We start from the raw sequence: 21,347 nt of genomic DNA, 5'->3' as shown, positions 1-21,347 counted from the left end.
AGAAATGATAAAGGAAGTCCATCAGGCTAAAGGGAAATGACAGCAGATGGTAACTCAAATCAATAAGAATGAATGAAAAACAGGGGAATTGTTAAATATGTTCACCCATAAGGAAGATTATATGTATTTATATATTTTCTGCTTTATTCGCTTAATTTCTTTAAAAGGCATATGACTTTCAAGAAAGCATTTTAACATTTTACTCTGGGTTTTACAACATATAAATATGTAATAGCTAGCAACAATAGCGCAAAAGGGAGAACAATGTTACTAGACTCGTGATGTGTGATGTGTTTGTGTGCTAAGGGCTTCAGTTGTGTCTGACTCTGCAACCCTGTGGACTGCAGTAGTACATAAATGTTTTCTTGAGGTAGATGATGGATACTATTGTTGTTGTTTAGTCATTAAGTCATGTCTAACTTTTGTGACACCTTGAACTGTAGCCCACCAGTCTTCTCTGTCCATGGGATTTCCCAGGCAAGAATACCAGGGTGGGTTGCCATTTCCTTCTCCAGGGGATCTTCCCAGCCCAGGGATTGAACCCAAGTCTCCTGCATTTTTTACCACTAAGGCAGCAGGGATGCCCCAATATATCTTCAGAAGAACTACTAAAAAATAAGGCAAAGAAGAGAGCCATCAAATTAACAAGGATTAAAATAGAATACAGAAGTATAGGAAAATTCCCTTTTCTCCATACCTTTCTAGCATTTATTGTTTGTAGATTATTTGATGATGGCCTTTCAGACCGGTGTGAGGTAATACCTAATTGTATTTTTTGTTTTCCCTTTTAAAAAAATGTATTTATTTTCATTTCTGGTTGTGCTGCATCTTCATTGCTGCACACAGGCTTTCTCTAGCTGTGTTGTGCAGGCTTCTTGTTATGGTGGCTTCTGTTGTTGCACAGCACAGGCTCTAGGGTACATGGGCTCTGTAATTGTGGCACTCTGGTTTAGTTGCTCCACGGCATGTGGAATCTTCCTGGACCAGGGATTGAACCCATGTCCCCTGCACTGGCAGGTAGATTATCATCCATTGTATCACCAGGGAAATCTCATCATTGTAGTTTGGATTTGCATTTCTCTAATAATTAGTGATGTTGACCACCTTTTAATGTGCCTCTGTATATCTTCTTTGGAGAAATGTTGATTTAGGTCTTAATGGGAAGGAAATCCAAAAAAGAGCAGATATATGTAGACATATAGCTGATTCACTTCACTGTACAGCAGAATAATACAACATTATAAAGCAAGTATACCTCATGAATTTTTTTAAAAAGGAATACAAAAAATAATTTATAAACATAAAAAGCAGTACAGGAGGAATAGAGGAGCAACAACAATGACAAAAAGGTGAGATGAATGGAAAAAAATAGCAAAACAGCCTACCTCATCCAACCGTATTAATAATTACATTGAATATGAATGGACTCCAACGGAGAAGGCAATGGCACCCCACTCCAGTACTCTTGCCTGGAAAATCCCATAGGCGGAGGAGCCTGGTAGGCTGCAGTCCATGGGGTTGCTAAGAGTTGGGCACGACTGAGCGACTTCACTTTTGCTTTTCACTTTCATGCGTTGGAGAAGGAAATGGCAACCCACTCCAGTATTCTTGCCTGGAGAATCCCAGAGGCAGAGGAACCTAGTGGGCTGCCGTCTATGGGGTCACACAGAGTCAGACACGACTGAAGCGACTTAGCAGCAGCAGCAAACACTCCAAACAAAAGTCAGATATTGTCAGATAGGATTTTAAAAAGCAAGATTCAATATATGTTTCCTATGAAAGATGGCTTTAAATTCAATGACACAACTGCAATCAGGACATTTTTCACTTTGGATATTATAATTTTCATCTTCAGAAGTTCCATTTGGCTTTCTTCTTTCATATCTCAAATTCTCTTTCAATATGGCTACACAGCATTTCTTCTACCATCTGAATATATGGAGCATATTTATAGTAGCTAATTTTTAATGTCCTTATCAGTTAGTTCAATCATTGATATAATTTTTGTGTATGTTTCTATTGGTTTATTTTTGTCTAGGTTCTGATTCACTATTTTCCTGCTTCTTTGCATGCCTTGTAGTGTTTTTTGTTTTTGTTTTTTTTAATCAGATACCAGACATTGTGAATTTATCTTGTTCATTGCTAGATTTTTTTGTGTTCCTTTAAATACCATTATATTTTTTCTGACACAGAGTTGTTGGATTATACTTGGATCTTTTCAAACTTTTTTTTACACTTTTTCTTTGGAGTCCACAGCAGCCTTTAGCATGGTTTTAGGCCCATTGCTGAGATGTTTGACTTTTAAGTTTCCTACCTGATACCTCATATATTATGAGATCTTTCCATTCTGACTTGTGGGAACAAGAACTTTGCTCAGTCCTATGCTACGGCTATTCTTTTCTGAGAGATCTTTCCCTGACCTCGGGTAAGTCCGTCTCATTCAAGAATAGATAAGCACTCAGTCATAAACATTTGGTTGACCCTTCTACAGATTTCTGGAGCTCTCTTTCTTCCTAGCTCCCTCGTCTGCAGTACTCTGTCTGGCAAATTTTGACTGCCTTATTCTCCCCTAACTCCAGTCTCTGCTTCTGACTCAGCAAGAAACACTGGATTCTGTTTGGGTTCCCCCTTTCTATGCTACCACCTGGCAACTCTTTCCAGAGGGTAAGCTGGTACCGTTACAAATCTTACCTTATTTGTTTTCCTTCACTCAGGCATTATAGCCCTGCTTTGCTATTGTCCAGTTTCTGAAAGCTATTATTTCATGTAATTTTCTAGTTTCCTATTTATTTAAGGCAAAGGGTAGATTTACTGTTCATTCCAACATCTTGGCTAGAAACAAAAGTTTCAATTTCCTTGCTTTTAAAAAATAGTTTTATAATATAATATGTATATACAATTAATTTTTTGAGTATTCTAAGATTATTTAAATACATGGTAAATAATACTGTAAGTTGTTTTTTAATTATTTGTTTTCTCCAGTTAAAGTTGGGTTTATAATATTTATTTTTATTGGTTTTAGTAGTTACAATCCACTCATTTTCACCACTGTATAATATTTCATGATGGGACTGCACCAAAATTTACTTCTCTTCTGTCAGTGTTTGGATTGTTTTAGTTTTGTGTTATCATGAACAAAGGTTAGTGCTAATAGAAGTATTCTTATGTGTCTGCTAGTAGACAGATGCAAGAATTTCTCTAGCATATATAGCCAGGAGTGGAAGTACTAGATTTGAGTGTAGACAATATCCACTTTATAGGATCATGCCCCCCTTTGTATTTTTCAAACTACTAGGCTGATTTCAGTTTCTCAGCTCCTCTTTACCAGCTCAGAGCCTTTGCACAAATCACTTTCCATACCCAAAATACGTTTGCTACTTGCTGTTTACAAAGCATGCTCTTTCCGTGTTTTAGATGTCTGCCCAAGTGTCACCTTTGCAGAGAAACATGCTCTGACAACCGACTCCAAACGTTTCCCCTCTTTATTCTCTGTTGTAGCACCTAGTTCATTTATTGCCTCTTTCTTTCACCAGGCTGTAATGTTCATGAGGGCAGGAGCAGTATCTACCTTGTTTATCTAGTGCCTAGCTCAAGTGGATATTTTAAAAAATATTTTCTGGAGGAATGAATGCATTTGTTGTTCAGTTGCTCAGTTGTGTCTGACTCTTTGTAACCCCATGAACTGCAGCACGCCAGGCTTACCTGTCCTTCACTATCTCCCAGAGCTTGCTCAAACTCATGTTCATTGAGTCGGGATGCCATCCAACCATCTCATCCCGTCAACTCCTTCTCCTCCCATCTTCAATCTTTCTCTGCATCAGGGTCTTTTCTAATGAGTAGGCTCTTCGTATCAGGTGAATGAATACATAAGCAGAAGCAAAAAAAGATATTATAATCTTTTTTTACAAATAAGGATGTTGAGGCTCAGGAAGGGTTATGTAACATAGCAACATGAGACAGTGACTGAAGAACCAGGATTCCACTACAGGACTTGTTTTTGAAGTCTTTGGATAACAGTGTTAAACTAACAGAATCTTGCAATTGTTATGAAGGCGATCTCTCTTAGTTCCTGGGACCCCCTTCACTATCTAGTGCTCTAGCACTATGGGGAAATTTTGGTGCTAACTAGCATGTTTGCATAGGCTGTTGGGCATCTCTTACTCTGCACATTGAAGACAGGTACCTTATAAATTGTTGCCATATCATAAAAGAGTTTCTGTGGAGGGTAAGGAGTGGGATAACCAGGATCTATTTCACTAATTAAACTTGGACTATTCCACTGACTTAAGATCACCTTTATCTGTGCTTTAAACATAAACCAGAACGTGTTATTATGGATTTCTTGTGTTCAAGAACATGCCCTTTGATCTCAGTGTCCTAGATGTCTAACAGAGTAACTGCCTTACAGTAGATACTCAGTACATATTAGGTGAGTGAGAAGCGGCAGAAGCTAGGTTGTGAGAAGGGGATATCATTTCACCTTAAGGGCAAAATAATGCCACTGAGACTTATGCATATGCTTTCATATTATATATAGGCATACCTCAGAATCTCTGCTCAATTCGAGACCAGTGTGTGTGAGTGCTAAATCGCTTTGTGTCTGACTCTTTGTGACCCTATCGACTGTAGCCCACCAGGCTTCTGTGTCCATGGGATTCTCCAGGCAAGAATATTGGAGTAGGTTGCCATGCCCTCCTCCAGGGGATCTTCCCGACCCAGGGATCAAACCCATTTCTCTGACGTCTCCTGCATTGGCAGGCGGGTTCTTTACCATTAGCTCCACCTGGGAAACCCTCAGACTACTGTAACAAAGAGAACATCATAAAAAAGTGAATAACATACATTTTTTAGTTTCTCAGTGCATATAAAAGTTATGTTTACACTATACTGTAATCTATGTGTGCAGTGACATTATATCTAAAAAATGTACATGCCTAGCTAAAAAATGCTAATCGACATCTGAGCCTTCAGTGAGTTGTAGTAGTAACATCAAAGATAATTGATCACAGATCACCATAACAAATATAAAAATAATGAAAAAGTTTGAAATATTTTCAGAATTACCAAAGTGTGACACAGAGACACAAAGTAGTAAGCAAATACTGTTGGAAAATGGAGCCTATAGACTTGCTCAAGGCAGGGTTGTTTCATAGACCTTCAATTTCTTTAAAAAAAAAGAAAAGAAAAGAAAAGAAACTCAGTATCTGTAAAGTGCAATAAAGTGAAGCACAATAAAATGAGGTGGGCCATATACATATATATATATATGTATGAAAGTAAAGTAATATAATAGCTTGTTCTGAAGACTTACTGTTATGGGAAATAAGCATTATAAATTATAGCAAAATTAAAGATACTTGACAAAACCAGCATATTCTGGCCAGGAAGACTCTTGAAGCTGTGGAAATGTTGGTAGAATTATCCCTTATGGCAGAATTAACTACACCCACACATAGACACACACACACACACACACACACACACACACACACACACACACACAAAGTATACTAGAAAAAAAAAATCTAACAAATACAACTCTGGTAGAGACATGAAAGCAAAACTAAAATCTAAGGATAGCAACATAAACCAGTTGTTACTGTCGAAGGGTATTTGGCATCGTGACTAAAAGTAGGGGCAGGAACATCAAACCTGGGTTCACACCCAGCTCCACCATTTAGCACTGTAAGAACTCAACAAATTACTGCTCTGAGCTTCCAGCTTCTCCTCTGCAAAGTGAGGACAATAACATCTACTTTGTAAGGTTATCGTAAGGTTAAATGACATAATAGGAGTGTTTTAAACAATCCTGGATACATATTAAATGCTCAGTAAATGAGAGTGCTATCACCATTGTTCTCATAATCATCATTATATCATATTGGTAATTTGACTAACAGACTTTAATGGGCAGCTCATGGAACTGGAGATGTACTTTGTTTGGACAGCACAGAAAGTATTTTTCTATATATTTGCTATGCCTTCTTTTTCTCTACTCAATAGACAATAGACTATTGTAAAGTACCTGGACAACTGGATTAATCTGCTATGATAACAGTTAATGCCAAATGTATTAGAAATAAAAAACTATATTAAGGCCCATTCCACGGGGAGAATACTACATCTTCATGATCATGGAGCACAGAGGGTCTTGCTCAACAATTAAAACAAGAAAGACTCAGAAAGTTCAGAGAGTGGGAGAAATACTTCTGCACAGTAAGAGGCAAAGAAGCTGGGTTAACGTGTGGTTGAATCCTAGCTCTATCTCATTATTTATAATGCTTGAAGTTAGATAGTTTTGTGAGCAGTAGTTTCTTCATTGACAAAGTGGAGAGTATACCTGCCTATCAAAATTCTGTGAGCATTAGATAGTATAATCACTGCTGAATTGCTTGGTGGAGCACCTGGCACAAAGCAGACACCAATAAAGAAAAGAACCATCTCTTCTTTCCTTCCCAAATCTCTCAAGTGTTCTAAAGTCTCAGTGGAAGGAAGCTAAAAAAATTCCTTTCTGAGAATTAGGGGCAGCTGTTGAAAGTGGGAGAGTGTGGTCCAAGGCCCTGGAGATCTTCCTGTTTTTATAAAATCTCAAAATGAGGAAGCAACAAATGACAGTAGCAAAAAGGAATTGCTGTGTGCTCTCTCTTTGATTTTTTTTGTTTTAACTTCTGTTTCTATCTTCCTAAGGTACCTTCTTCTTAAGGTTTTATTGTAGTCTAGATCCTTCTAGAACAAAATGTCCAGGTAACATGATCATACAAGCTAAATACTGAGTTTTGGAAGCAATGACAAATGTATCATATAGGCATAAATCTTCAGTAGCTGTGCATTTCTTTTAAGATTTTCTTTTATGTGGATCATTTTTTTTTTCTTTATTGAATTTGTTACAATATTGCTTCTTTATTATGCTTTGGTGTTTTGACCTCAGCGCAAGTGAGATCTTAATTCCCCAACCAGGGAGTGAATCTGCATGCCCACATTGAAAGGCAAAGTCTTAACCAGTGGACCACCAGGGAAGTTCCATGGTTATGCATTTTTGTAAAGATTAATAAATTCTGTGAAGCTTCATTTCTTCATTCAACTCATAATTTGAAAATTCATTATGTATTAGAAACTGTCCCAGATCCCAGTAACACAGACATAACACTATCTTTTCAAGTTGTTTGCAGCCCAACTCCTTTCCTCTTACCCTCAGCCCTTGAAATGTGATTGCAAAGAATATTTACACAAAGACAAAACTCTCCCATTCTGATTTCTGACCATTGTCAGCCTTTATAATGATAGGAAGTAAAAGAAAGGAAATGCCAGAAAGCTACAAAGACAAAACAGACACACAAGAAAGTGTGACATGATTAGTCAACATGGTAAAGATTTTCAACTTAATCTGGGTATCTTCACTGATTTTTAAAATCATTTCTAGGCCATTATCTGAAAAAATTTACCTTTTGTCTTTCCACTTAATTAAATCAGAAATGTCACTTACTTCTGTTTTCTTTTTGATCTGTAATAAGAACTCATTCAGCTTGAGTTTCTTGAGATTTGAGATACATGCATTTTCTTATGAGGTGTGCTCTAATCTCACAAGTGGCCTTTGTTAGATTTTCTTGCACTCAAATTCCCTTTGCTCTATCTTTCATGTTGTTGTTCAGTCGCTATGTCATGTTTGACTCTTGTGACCCCGTGGACTGTAACCCACCAGGTTCCTCTGTCCATGGGATTTCCCAGGCAAGAATACTGGAGTGGGTTGCCATTTCCTTCTCCAGGGAATCTCTGCAACCTAGGGACTGAACCTGCGCCTCCTGTTTGGCAAGTGGATTCTTTACTCCTGGGACACCAGGGAAGGCCACCCTATGTTTCATAGTTATTTTAAATTAATTTTCCTCGCTACATTGTTTGCATTATTCTATGCTACCTTAAATCCCTTTGGAATCAAGAAAAGATAAATAGAAATATAGGCCTTTGGCTTTTATACTATACTTGTTGAGGATAGTCTTTGTGTATTCTTTCAGAAACGCAACTCACAAGATTTTTTTAACCTGTCAACAGTTAAAAGATGATGGTTACAATGGCAAATGCTAACTTTACAGAATTTTAATTTATTTTATTAATAAGACTAGTTAGTTTTATTAATAAACAATAGGTCAGGGAATTTGTTTTTTATAATAGCCCAAATTTCAGAGCCCTTTTCACCTTGGTACAAATAAATAACTATTAGAAAAAATTATAAAAACATATATCAATGGATTTATGTTTTAAAGCATTCCAATCTGTTTCTTCCAATCATTTCCATGCTATTTGATTTGTAATGAACAGGATGGTTAAAGGTTCAAAAAGCCCCCTGGAAGTCTTTCTTTTGGGATACATCCAATTCATAGCATGAAATATTATAGCTGCATAAATTATTAATACCACTTTAAACCTCTATTGGAAACTGCAGCATGAACCAGACTGTTTTACTATGTAAACCACACCATGGGAGCATGTTAAGCACCTTTAGATGCTGTTCTAATTCTTTCAGCACTTAGCACAGTGTCTCCGAGCACGATTGGCTCAATTATACATGTTTTAGTCACTGAGTTCCAATCATTTGAGTTCATTTGATCCACTAAATCATTAATAGGGGAAGAGGGGCTCATAGTCAGTTAGTTCAATTCAACAAGCATTTATGGAACACCTATTGTGTAATCTGATCATGTCACTCCCATACTTAAAATCTTGCAATTATTCCCTCTGGTTTTCAGGATAAAGTTCAACCTCTTCATACAGCATATGAGGCCCTACCTAATCTATCAGCAATGGCAGATATGTGACATACAGGCTCCACTCCGTCCTTCTGCTCCCATTACAAATGGAGCTATTGATTGCATCAATTTTCCCCACAGAGACTAGACATGGCTTTAGAATGCTTCTTAATACAATGTTCCAGGTGGCCAGTACCAATAGATCAGAGTTGAAACCTATTTGCTAGTCCCGACAATCTACCCTTCTAGTCTCCCAAAATGTCACCAAACACCATTACTTTAGCCACATTGCAAGAAATATAGTTCCCTAAACACGAAAAATTCCACACTTGTCTGCCTTTGCCTCTGCTATTCCCTCTTCCTAGAATAATCTTCTCCTTCTCCATGTTTGCTAACTCACACATTCTGAACAATTCAGACCAAGCTTCACATGAAGATCTGTATGCCTTTCTTCTGTGCTCTCAAAGAAACCTGCACCTAGTATTTTATCAGGGCGACCATGATTGTTAATTGCTTGTCTCCCTGACTAAAATTAAATTCTTTAAGAGGAGGGGTCATGTTTTATTTCACTTTGTAAATATTTCAGGCAGCCAGCACAGGGATTCAAAAAATGTTCAAAAACCAAACATTCTAGCCACTGTACTAGGTTCCAGCAAGACAAAAGAGAATAGGGTGTAAGACTAGGAAACAGTTATTCAATATTCCTATATACCAGGTCCTATTCCAAGCACTTTACGTGGATCATTTTATTCATACCTCACAGCAACAACCCTTCAAGGGAGGTGCTACGAGTATCCTCCTTTTGTGAAATGAGGAAACTAGGACACTGAGAAGTCAACTGGTCTCTCCAAGGTGATTCTCAGCCAGAGAGTCTGGTTCCAGAGTTTCTAACTATTATGTTCCACTGCCTGGGCCCTGCATGGGCCCTGAACTCCTTAAGGAGTTCAAAGACTAGCAGAGGAAGACAGGCAGGTAAATGACTCATCACCATAGAGCATGGAAAGATTATAGTAGTTGTTCGTGCAGCATAAAGGGGTAGCACAAAGGAGGGAGGGGTTAATGTGGTTGGGGCAGATGGACAGGTGTTCAGGGAAGGTTTCACTAAAGAAGTGTATTCAAATCAGCTTTGACAGACTAAAAGGAGCACAGGAGATGGAGGTGAAGGGAAGGATATGCTAGGCAGAGAGAAGAGTATGTGCAATGCACAGAGGAGGGAAGCAATGTGATGTTTGGGCACCAGGACCAGCTATATAATTTGCTGAGCCCAGAGAAAAATGGAAATGTGTGGCCCCTTATTCACAAGGATTTGAAATTCCTAAGAATTTCAAAATAGGTATAGCAGAGCATGAAATCAAACAACCCTTGTAAGTGCAGGGCACAGGTTGCATTGTCCATGAAGCCAGACAGCTGGGCACCATAAATGCTTCAGCCTTGCTGGAACAAGAAGTACCTGGGGCAGAAGTACTTTATGAGGCAGGAAATGACACTGCTGAGGTCAGCAGAGGTCAGATCATATACCTGGCTGAATAGCCTGGACTTTACCCCATAGTTAACAAGAGGCCAAAGAAGATATTTCAGCAGGGATGAAACCTGATCAGATCATTTACAAAAAGATAACTTCTGTCCTCCTATTGGGAGGGGATGGAAGACCAGAAGGAGCATTAGCAATTATGCAGGTCAGAGAGGCTCAGGTCTTGAACTTGGCCTTTTCAGTGGAGACATCTGAGAAAGATATGTCTGAGAGATGAGTAGGAAGCACAGCTGGCAGGAGCTAATGCCAAGGGTGCGCAAGGAGCCCATGAGGAAAGAAGACTGGACCAAGGGCTCAGCCAAGGGTGTGGGGCTCAAGAGAACACATCACCCTTGTGCTTGGGCTTACCAGACCCATTGAAAGCAGTGCTTGATCCCATTATTTACCATCATTTACATCAGGGACACCCCCAATCCTTGTACAAACTGTAAGAAATAAAGTCCCCGTGCAGATTTCCATTTCTGCAGCTCCCACAAGCAAAGAGGCACATGAAGAGTCTATTTATTTGCTTCTTGATCTCTTTCCAAAGAACCATGGCTTTTTGGGTCACTCAAGTTTTTCCCATGAAATAGAAAAAGAAATGATCCTAAAAACCCTTCTGATGTGATTTCTCAACTGCCAAACTGTTCCCAAAAACTTCTTGAGTTCCCTTTGGTTTTCTGGCACTATTTGAATGTGATCTCCAATATAATATGAATAAAATAATGCCTTAGTGTTTAGAAATAGAAGTTCAATGTAAATACAGCAATATTAGTTTCATTTAATGTGAAGACAGTGAACATCCAGATCCTGGGAAGATAATGATGTTTCACAGAACTAATGTATTCACACCACTTCTCCTTAATCTTGGATGCTATTTTCCTTTATTCAGATTTTTCAGCCCATTTGTAGACATTTTCCCAATTATGGTAACTTCCTTTTCACTTCTTTGCTAATAAAACTTAGGGAACCAGAATATCAACAAACACAAACTTAAATAGTCAAAGCATGGGCTTGCTCATAAGTCATAATCATCATTGTTAAATAACTTTTAAAAATGGGAACATTGCAGATTATACTTGGATTTATTCTCTAGTTCTAGGACTGTCACTTAAACATGTTCTTTAATGATCTAAATGCTCCTAAAGAGGGTAGCAATCATCTAACAATATGCAAACCATCAGGCAGCTTGGTGTAGCTGAAAGGTCATGGGCTTTCAGGGAATAAGGGTTGGTACAGGTATGATCTTGGTCAAGTTATTTAATTTCCCTAACCCTGGGTGTTGCCCTGGGTGTAAACCGGAGTTTATCTTTGCAGTGAAGGTTAATAGAAGACTGAGTAAGCTCATGAACGTATAAATAAATTGTCCCAAAGTATACCTTCAATAAAGTGAGGTTCCTGAGTAGCCTATATGTGTGTTTGGTAAGGCAGCTTAAGTGATATTAATATCTCTTTATTCTCTACCAAACTTTATTTATTAAAATTAATTTATTTTTGGCTGTGCTGTATGACGTGGGATCTCAAGTTCCCCAACCAGGGATTGAACCCAGTTCACTCCTAACCTCTAATCTACCAGGGAATTCCCTCTCTACCTAATGTTAATTGCTTGGTTCTGAGGGTTCCTGAGTAGGTTTCTTCCCTTTGGGTGTAACCAAGTGGGAAGATCCTTCAGATCCCAGTTTAAGAACTCGAATAGGTCACTTGAGGCTAGAATCCACTGTGCCAGGGTGGAAGCTGAGACAACCCACCAGCAGCACTCGAAAATTCAGAATCTTTATCCTCCAAACGTCTGGGAGCTCTTCTCTTCCCTTCCCTTCCTAGGAACTGATTTTTAGGCCTCACAGTCAGTGCTTCATTAATTTCCCCAGAGGCCTCCCCCAGCCTCCCTGACCTCTCCATTCCATCAGATCCCAGGCCATAAGTTCTCCTAGAGACGTGTAGTTGTTTCTTTGTAGAACTTAGCACAATTATAATTGAGCAATTAATTCTGCAATTAGTTGTTTCATGTGCATTTCCTTCAATAGCACGAGGATTCCACTGGAACTCTTTCTTGTTCATCACCTGTTCATCCCCATGCACCCTCTTGCACATTGTTGTTATTTGGTCGTTCGGTTGTGTCCAGCTCTTTGCAACCCCATGGACTGCAGCACATCAGGCTTCCCTGTCCTTCACCATCTCCCTGACTTTGCTCAAACTCATGTCCTTTGAGTCGATGATGCTATCCAACAGTCCCATCCTCTGTCTCCCCTTCTCCTCTTGCCCTCAGTCTTTCCCAGCATCAGGGTCTTTTCCAATGAGTTGGCACTTTGCACTGGGTGGCCAAAGTATTGGAGCTTCACCTTCAACATTGGTCTTTCCGATGAATATTCAGGGTTGATTTCCTTTAGGATTTACTGGTTTGATCTCCTTGCTGCCCAAGGGACTCTCCAGATTCTTCTCCAGTGCATAGTAGGTGCTTAATAACCACGTGTGACTAAATGAATGAGGAGGTGCTGGGTCCTTGTTAACTGATAAACACAAATAGGATCCATAGTTATACACGATGATACAGGTTAATTTGCTTGATTTAGTGTGTACACTTTGAACAAAGGACTAGGCTTTGCACAAGGACATTTGTGATTGGTAACCAGTACAGTGCACTTACTGAATTGCTTTTCTCAGGGAGGGGGTGAATTTGTGCAGATCTATCCACACTTTCCCCCTTAATAACTGTAGAGTCCAGTGGTATATACTTACAAGTTGGTGAGACAAAATGGCCATCTCTCAAAGATAGCATGTCTTCATGGAGTGGCCAAGTGAGGAAGAGAATAGAAATGAGAGAAACACCTTCCAAATCCATGGTGGTGGCACCTTTAACCTTGCCTACAGAATTTGAGTACATCCAAGAGTGACCTCCTGAGGACTCCAAGCAATGGGGTCAATGCATGGGTGGTGTGTAGATGATCAGTTGCTTCAGTCATGTCAGACTCTTTGTGACCCCATGGACCAGGCTCCTCTGTCCATGGGATTTTTCCCAGCAAGAATACTGGAGTGAGTTGCCATGCCCTCCTCCAGGGGACCTTCCCTACCCAGGGATCTAACCTGTGTCTCCTGCATTGCAGGCAGATTCTTTCCGCTGAGCCCCAGGGTAAGCCTGCATGGGTGGAGGAGGAAAGCAATTAACAATGAGAAATTACCACACAGAAGACTCTGAATCTACTGACACTGATATTTTCCCCCAACTAGAGTTGAAGAGACTGAGGTTCCGAGATCTTCAGTAAACTTTCCAAAGACACCAAACTAGGATGTAAAATAAAGACAACTGATAGAGAGTGAAAGGAAAATACTAGAAAAGGACAAGGAAGAAAATAATGGGGGAAATAGAGAGAAATAGGATGGGCCCAGCCTACACAGGCTAAGGGCAGCCTCATTTTTCTAAGAAATTTACAATGGCAACCACTAGCTCTATGACCCATTCAATCTCCCTAATATTCACCTCATAACTGTTAAGAGGCAAAAAACTCAAGGTATGTGGAGTCTAGGAGGTGGGACAAAGCACCTCACCTTAAAGCCACTGTTATCAATGATCAATTAGTAGGGATGAATTATCAGATATCTGAAAAGGATATGAGGATTGGTTAAAGAAAAAGAGGAATGTGGGCAAGATCAAGAAAAATTATCTAAGAGAACAAGTTGTGGGCATAACAATCCTTCCACCATCACCATTTTGCCCTGCACCAGCCATTCCAAATCACCACTTTTGCGCCTCAGGTCTGCAATGGACATGTTTTAGATGCATGGTCTGAGCTCTGCTTAACAGAGATCTGACCTTCACCATGGTCAATCCATGAAGGTGACTTCTTTTGCACATTAAAAGAATTAAATGGTTCCACCATGAACCAAGTGGCTCGTGCCAGAATGTGGAGTCATTCTTGACACCTCTACTTATTTATTCATCACAATCAATCATTTGTGAAGGCTCAGTTCTGCCTCTGAATATGTCTTCACTTCATTTTTTTTTCATTCCCTCTGCTGCCATCCTCCCCAAGGCCCTCAGCTCCCTCTTACGCTATTGTAACAGACTCCTGATTGTCTGCTCTTGCTTCTGTCCATGTTATTCTCGGTCCAAGATACAGAAGAATATTTCAAAACACAAGGTTGATCATGTCCCTCCCCTGCTTAAGAGCCTTCAATGGCTCCCTCTTGTTCCTGTAATAAAATCCCCAATCCATCTGACAACCAGCAAGGCCCTACCTGCATCACATTGGCTGACTCTGCAGCCCCGACTCCTGCCTCTCCACTTCTCACTGCACTGGCCTTCTCTCAGTCTCTAGACTCACCAAACTCTTTCCTTTTTAACCCCTCACTTGTGGGCCATTCTCTCTGCCTTTAAAACAGTGTTAATATCAATCTTCCTGACAACATGTAAGCTCCATGAAGTTAGGGAATATAGCTAGCATTTTAAGGGGCCATTGTCTACCATTCTATCTCTAGAGCTTAGCACAATCCATGGCACATAGTAAGATGTCATTAAATATCTTTTGGAAGAGTAAATAAATATTTGTTGAAAGAGTAAATAAATATTTGTTGACTAACTGTCAACAAATAATAGCATCCACTTACTCAGTCTACAAATATTTCTTGAATCAGTAGCTCTGCCAGGTAATGTGTAAAGCAGTAAGGATACGCTGAACAAAACAGACATAGTCCCTGATCTGTTAGAGTTTATAGTCCAGCAGACTTTCTCCCTTTCCTATTGTAATGAAATATGGATCTAAGATCTTGTAAAATCTTGCATGATAATTTTCCTCTTCTCGGAGTTTTCTTGAACTATATGATTTAGCTCTTAAACTCTCTCTCCTGAGCTCTCGCTCTATTATTTTTCTTACCTCCTCACTGACAAGGTAAGATACTCGAAGGCAGGGGATTGTTTCAACTTTTTTTTCTTTTTGGTCATATCTCAGTTTAAACAGAAGTTTCTTGTAAGAAACAAAAATAACTATACTGTGTTTTTAAGTTAAAAAGTGGCATGCACATCTATGATGCTGGAAATCAGAACAGTGGTTTTTATGGGATGTGAATATTGACTGGAAGGGGGTTAGAAGGGAGCTTTCTGGGGCAATGGAATTCTTACATATCATGACTGGGGTTATATCTTGATTGGACTTACATTTTGCTTGGGTTATATGAATGTATACATTTGCCAAAACTCATCAAATTGTATGATCTGTGTGTGTCTTTCACTGAAGGTAAAATTTTACCTCAATTACAAATACTTTAAAAGAAAAGCAATATATGCTTATTACATGAAAAGTTATCAAATAAAAGTAAGCAAATATAGGAAAATCAAAATGAACTGTAATCCCATCACTCAAAGAGGAGCATTGATTACACTGTGGTGTATGTCCTTCCAAACTGTTTTATTTTTTACACGTTAGGACACAATGTGGGTTCATACAGAATGTAGTGCCTCCTAATTTGCTTTTAAAAAATAGTATACTGAGAACATTCATAAGAGGTTCTTTATAATTACTTCTAATGGAACTAATTTGCTAAACTAAGTAAAAATCAGGATCTTAAATTTCTTTCCAAAACTTTTAAAGCCTAAGATATCCCATCACCATCACCAACAACACTTACTGAATGTGAAATGCCATCCCTGAAAAGATTTCTTGACCAAGAATGCTCTTCATGCTGTGTGTAAGATTACTAAATCTTAACTACCAGATGATCACTAACAGTAAATCTTTGAGCTGGTTCCAAATTTACAGTCAGCTTTAACTATGAACAGTCTAGTGACTAAGTATATTAAACATCATCTTAGAATCCATTCTTCTGTCCTCCTCAGATTCTTAAGCTATTTTAAGATCCAATTCACAGCATGTTACTCATATTTATTGTTTAATTTGTATAGATTCTAACCCAATACAGGGACCCGCATAATTGTATGGCTAGACTATTGTGATCTACAGCCTCATAAAATTTGCCACAGCATGAGATCATACATGCAAATCTCACATTTATATCAGAAATTCAAACCACATCAAACTTAAGACATAATATCTGAAGTCAACAAAGCCACAGCCCACCTCTAACACTTCCTAAAATCTATTGCTAAATCTAGTTCACTAAGAAGACATCTGGGTAAATATTCTGGTGTGTTCTTTGTTAGTTTCCCGGTGGTGGTACACAGTATTCAGACAGAAGGAGAATTATTTGGAACTACCCAGAAAATTAGAAAAGTAAGGACTAGAAGCAAAGATCTGTGAGAAAGAGAAATGTCTTGAGCTTTACACTTTTGGCAAGCGATAAAAGGCAGCTTTAGTGACAGCAGCCAGATGGAGATCAAATGACAACTGTGAGTTCATAATGGTCTCCAGCGTTCTGGCAAACACAGGGGCAGTAGGGGAAGTGGGAGGGATCAGTTTTACTGGTACTACAAGCCAATCTGGTGCACATCAGCGTTATCTGACGTCAGCTAAAACCAGTTCTGAGGCATTACATCAGGACCAGCTGCTAGATACTGAAAGCACCCTGGCCTGCCTCTGTGTGCTTCCCTAGCTCCTGCTCCTAACATTTACAGGATGCTACTACCGGTTAATTTATGTTCCCTGCAGCAAGGGAGGACCCAGATGTTGAGGCTGCAGTTGCTGATTTGAAAGGAGTTCACAAATACAGGAAGCTCTCAGAGGATAAAAGAAACATTAAGAGTGTTCTACAGTTTGAGAAACTCATTGTTCTGTATTCACACACACACACACACAGGGTTTGAATAATATCAAGCCCTGTTCCTTAGCACGCAGAAGTACATCACTTAGGCTATCAAAATTGCATAAAGATCTAAAGTTCACCAATGAGGGAAAGTTTGCTTCCTCTGTAGTCAGAAGGGAACATGTATATTGGATTCATCTGCGGCTGTATTCAAATTCAGTGGAATTTTTCACAGCATTAGTTGAAGGCAGGGAAGTCCAGTACTTTTACTATCAGCAAGTATGCCCCAAATGCCAGAGAAAATGAAAATGCAACGTTTACTTAGATGAAGAAATTGGAAAAATGGGTGCCAAATAATTAACACGGCATCCTATGTGTGGGGCACTGTAAGTGCTTTACCTACATTACTTCACTTCATCATCATCATAAACTTATGAGATAGGTACTATTATTACTCAGGAAAGAGACAAAATGGGTTAGGTGATTTGCCCCAGCCTGACTCAAAAGTCTGCATTCTGAATACTAAGCCCTGCTGCTGCATAAACTACAGATGTTCTAGAGGAGGATGGTCTGCTGCTAAAGAGCTGAGATCTGGGGTCTCTCAGATGTGAATGTGTCCTGTCTCTGCCCCTTAGCTATGGGTCCTTTGAGCTAGTAACCAAACTCTCCAACAGGCCACAGCTTCTTCAGCAATAACATGAAGATTACAGTATCCACCCCAAAGATGGTTATGAGAATCAAGTGATATCATATAAATAAAAAGTGCCATGCATATGATAAGCATTTAACAAATCAGCGGTTTTTATTAATAAATCACAAATCTAATTAGAAATCCTCTCAAACATCCCTGGGAGCCAACTTGCTGTTGCATACAGACTTTAGGAGAAATTTTTAAGGGAAGCACATGGGTTGAAATCTTCTCATCTCAGATTCTTGGAAATTTCTGCTAAGTGTTTTAGGTTAAGAGGAAGTTCTTTTCCTCAATAAAAACCTAGAAAAACGTAAAGAGACATTTATCCATGTCATGGACGATAAGAAGTCACTTGAGAAAAAGTTAATTGCAGAGTACTGCTAAAGGACTGTGTTTAAAAGCTTCTCACAGCTAGACCCAAAGACTTTAGAATTTACATTGTGGTTGAATTTAAGGTGAATATAGCTTCAGGATCACAGATGGACATGTTTTGATAGTTTATGTAAAAGATATAGGCCCAAACTTATAACATGGAGTAGAGGGTCCAGTTGCTAGGGATAATGAGAGACACGCCAAATTAACCAAACTTAATTCAAATGGTCATTAAACAATGACCCCACCTGGTTTTCAGTCGTTTTACCATCTGTTGTAGCTGTTTCTTCTCAGACGGGAGAGTTCCCACTAGCTCCCAGGTGCAACCTGTTTATTAAGAGACAGTGCCAAATCATACTCCATAGCATTTGGTAACCAGGCAATACATTAAGGTTAACAAGGCAAGCTGCAACCTAATCTCGACTAACCTATTGAAATGGTTGAGATTTTTAAAAATTGATACCACAGCAGAGGGATATGAATGTGTTTTTAATTCTTTAGGCAGATGATCTGGTGATTAAGCTTTTAAGGCCCAGAAAAAACTTTTTTATAGTTTATTTTTTATTATTGATTTATTTTTATTTTGGCTGTGCTGGGTCTTCATTGCGGAGCACAGGCTCTTACTTGTGGCATGTAGGCTTTCTCTGTTTGGGGTGTGGACTCCTCTTGCTGCAGAGCCCAGGCTGTAGAGTGTACAGGCTCAAAAGCTGTGGCCTGCAGGCCTCTCTAGTTGTAGTTTACTTGCCCTATAGCATGTGGAATCTTAGTTCTAGGACCAGAGATTGAACCTGAGTCCTCTGCACTGGAAGGCAGATTCTCAACCACTAAATCACAAGGGAGGTCCCTAGAAAAATAACATTTTTCGTGGTAAATGAAATATTAAATGTCTTTTGGTGGTTGCTCAAAATTACAGAATGATTATTACAGTAACAAATTATTAAGCAAAAAAATCAAAGTTGGAAAGGTGTTATAGAACAAACTTTTTAGTTTCCAACCATGATCAACAAAGACAACGAGTTGAGCTGGGGTGGGGGGCTGTTGATAAGAGGAGGCCCAAGCCCGCAGACTTGCGTTTCTCAGCCCCACCCCCATCTGACTACATCAGCCAGAACACTTCTGCTTTTATTTATCTATGTGTGGGATTATACCTACTACTTCTTTGGGGTAAAGGGAGTTCTCTTCCCCCAAAGGGGAGGGAACTTCTTTCCCATCCCCAAAGAACTCTCCAAAGGGAGTTCTCATCCTCGTTACTTAGTAAATGAAGAAACTGAGATATGAAGAGGGTAAATATCCTACCTAAGATCACGTATCATTCAATCCACCTTCTTAGAAGGACATCAAATTAGATTTGTCATGCTGGCTATGTAGGCAAAGTAGCCCCACAGATCTTAATTTTACAGCATCACTTCAAAAGATTTCTAAGATACAGATGTAAAATATAAACAATCAAGTGAATCTATAGACAGGACTTCTTATATTTGATGGTGATGCTTTCCTAAAATAGGGAGGATAGCTTGCCAAGCCAGGGTGATACTCCAGCTGAGAAAGCAAAGTCCCTGACACATTTCTGCTTAGTGGCCAGTGATACTAATGGGGCCTCCCCCTCCTCTGTCTTAAAGGGGATGAGCTATAGCATATGGCAGAAACCCTTATAGGTCAACACAAAATGGTAAACACAATCCATCACTTTGCCACAAACTGATATGGTCCATGAAGCCCAGGAGTAAAGTGTTCATAATGGACAGTCAGATAACAGTCTGCTTACTGCATTCTTTGGTTACTAAAAATGAGGCTACTTTAGACCTTTACAATATAAAGTCAAACAGAAGCCAGAAAGAGTACTGTCAGACAACCTCCAGACCAGCCCTGAGAAATGGGTGTTTCAAAAGACTGTTTCCCAGACCCTCTTCAAAAGATCACAGCCTTATAGGGTTTAATCATAAATTGTCCTTTTTAATATTTAATATCTTCCAGACCTAGAGACTGACATTTCATTGCCAAAGTAAAGGAAGACCAAAGCAAAAATGTAAGAATGCATATTATTCACAGAATAGATCTTAAAAGCAATTTCAGCGTCTAAGCTCTCCCGGCAGAAATTTCCAATGACTTGAGATGAAACATTTACAAGTGCTAAAGCCAGAGAAAGAGGTAAGAGTTCAAACAGTAGTAAAGAAGGTTTTTATTTCCCTTTGTGCTTTATTTCTTTTGCTTACAGTCTCCTAAATATTACTCAGTGTTTTCAATTGTATTTCCATTTGTTTTTCTTGTATGCTGCTTCTATAATGAACACTCCATCTCTGCTCTTTTAAACCTCCCACTTCAAAACTCACCTTCATAAAAACCTTTCAAGGTTGTTTTCTCATCATTATAATCTTTTATGCTACAGTGAAAGAACAAGCCTTGAAACTTGGCAATTAAGTACTTTTTAATCTATTGGGTTTTATATGTGCACATGATACAGACTGGTAGAGGTCACAAATCCTTAGTTACAGAATGGGCCAGTTTATAGCACCTGAAAAAATACATTTAAAAATTGTTGGGGTGGGGGTGAAGGGTGTACAAAGAAGAATATAAAAATGTAGATAAGGGCATACAAACCTCTGTTTTTAAAAGAGTACAATCAACAAAAATAGGATTCAGTCAAAAATGGTTTCTGATATGTTAGAGACCAGAAGATGTGTAGCTTTATGTTCTAGTTCATTAGTTAAATCTTTAAATCTGTATAACTTATTCATTCAACAATATCTGATTCAATGACTATTTATTCCGGGTTTACCCTGTGCAAGGCACTCTTCTAACTACTTAGGAATCAGTCAGTGATCAAAACAAATCCTACTCCATTGAACTTATACTTGGGGAGCAGAGTGGGTAGGAGAGGGGAGCCAGATAATGATATATAAGTATGTTAAAAGTATTTTTAAAAGAGAGAGAACAGGGTTTAGGGGATCAGTAATGCCAGGTGTGGGCAGGGTAGGCCTCACTGAGAAAGAAACTTGAAAGGAGTGAGCAATGTGATGATCAGGAGAAAATATTCATGGCTTTCAGTCAGTACAGGGCTTCCCTCATGACTTAGTTAAGAATCTGCCTGCAATGTGGGAGATGCAAGCTTGATCCCTGGGTCAGGAAAGATCCCCTGGAGAAGGGAATGGCTCCAGTATTCTTGCGAGAACTCCATGGACAGAGAAGCCTGGTGGGCTACAATCCATGGGGTCACAGAGAGTCAGACACCATTGAGCGATTAACACTTTTAGTACAGAGCCCTGAGGCAGAAGGAAGGTCACTGTGGCTTGGAAGGAATGCATATGATAGAGAGTAGTAAAATATGAGATTCGAGGAGGGATTC

This window comes from Oryx dammah, unplaced genomic scaffold (genome assembly GCF_014754425.2).
Source record: "Oryx dammah isolate SB20612 unplaced genomic scaffold, SCBI_Odam_1.1 HiC_scaffold_28, whole genome shotgun sequence".
NCBI classification, from domain to species: Eukaryota; Metazoa; Chordata; class Mammalia; order Artiodactyla; family Bovidae; genus Oryx; species Oryx dammah.
This window is presented reverse-complemented; position numbering follows the sequence as displayed.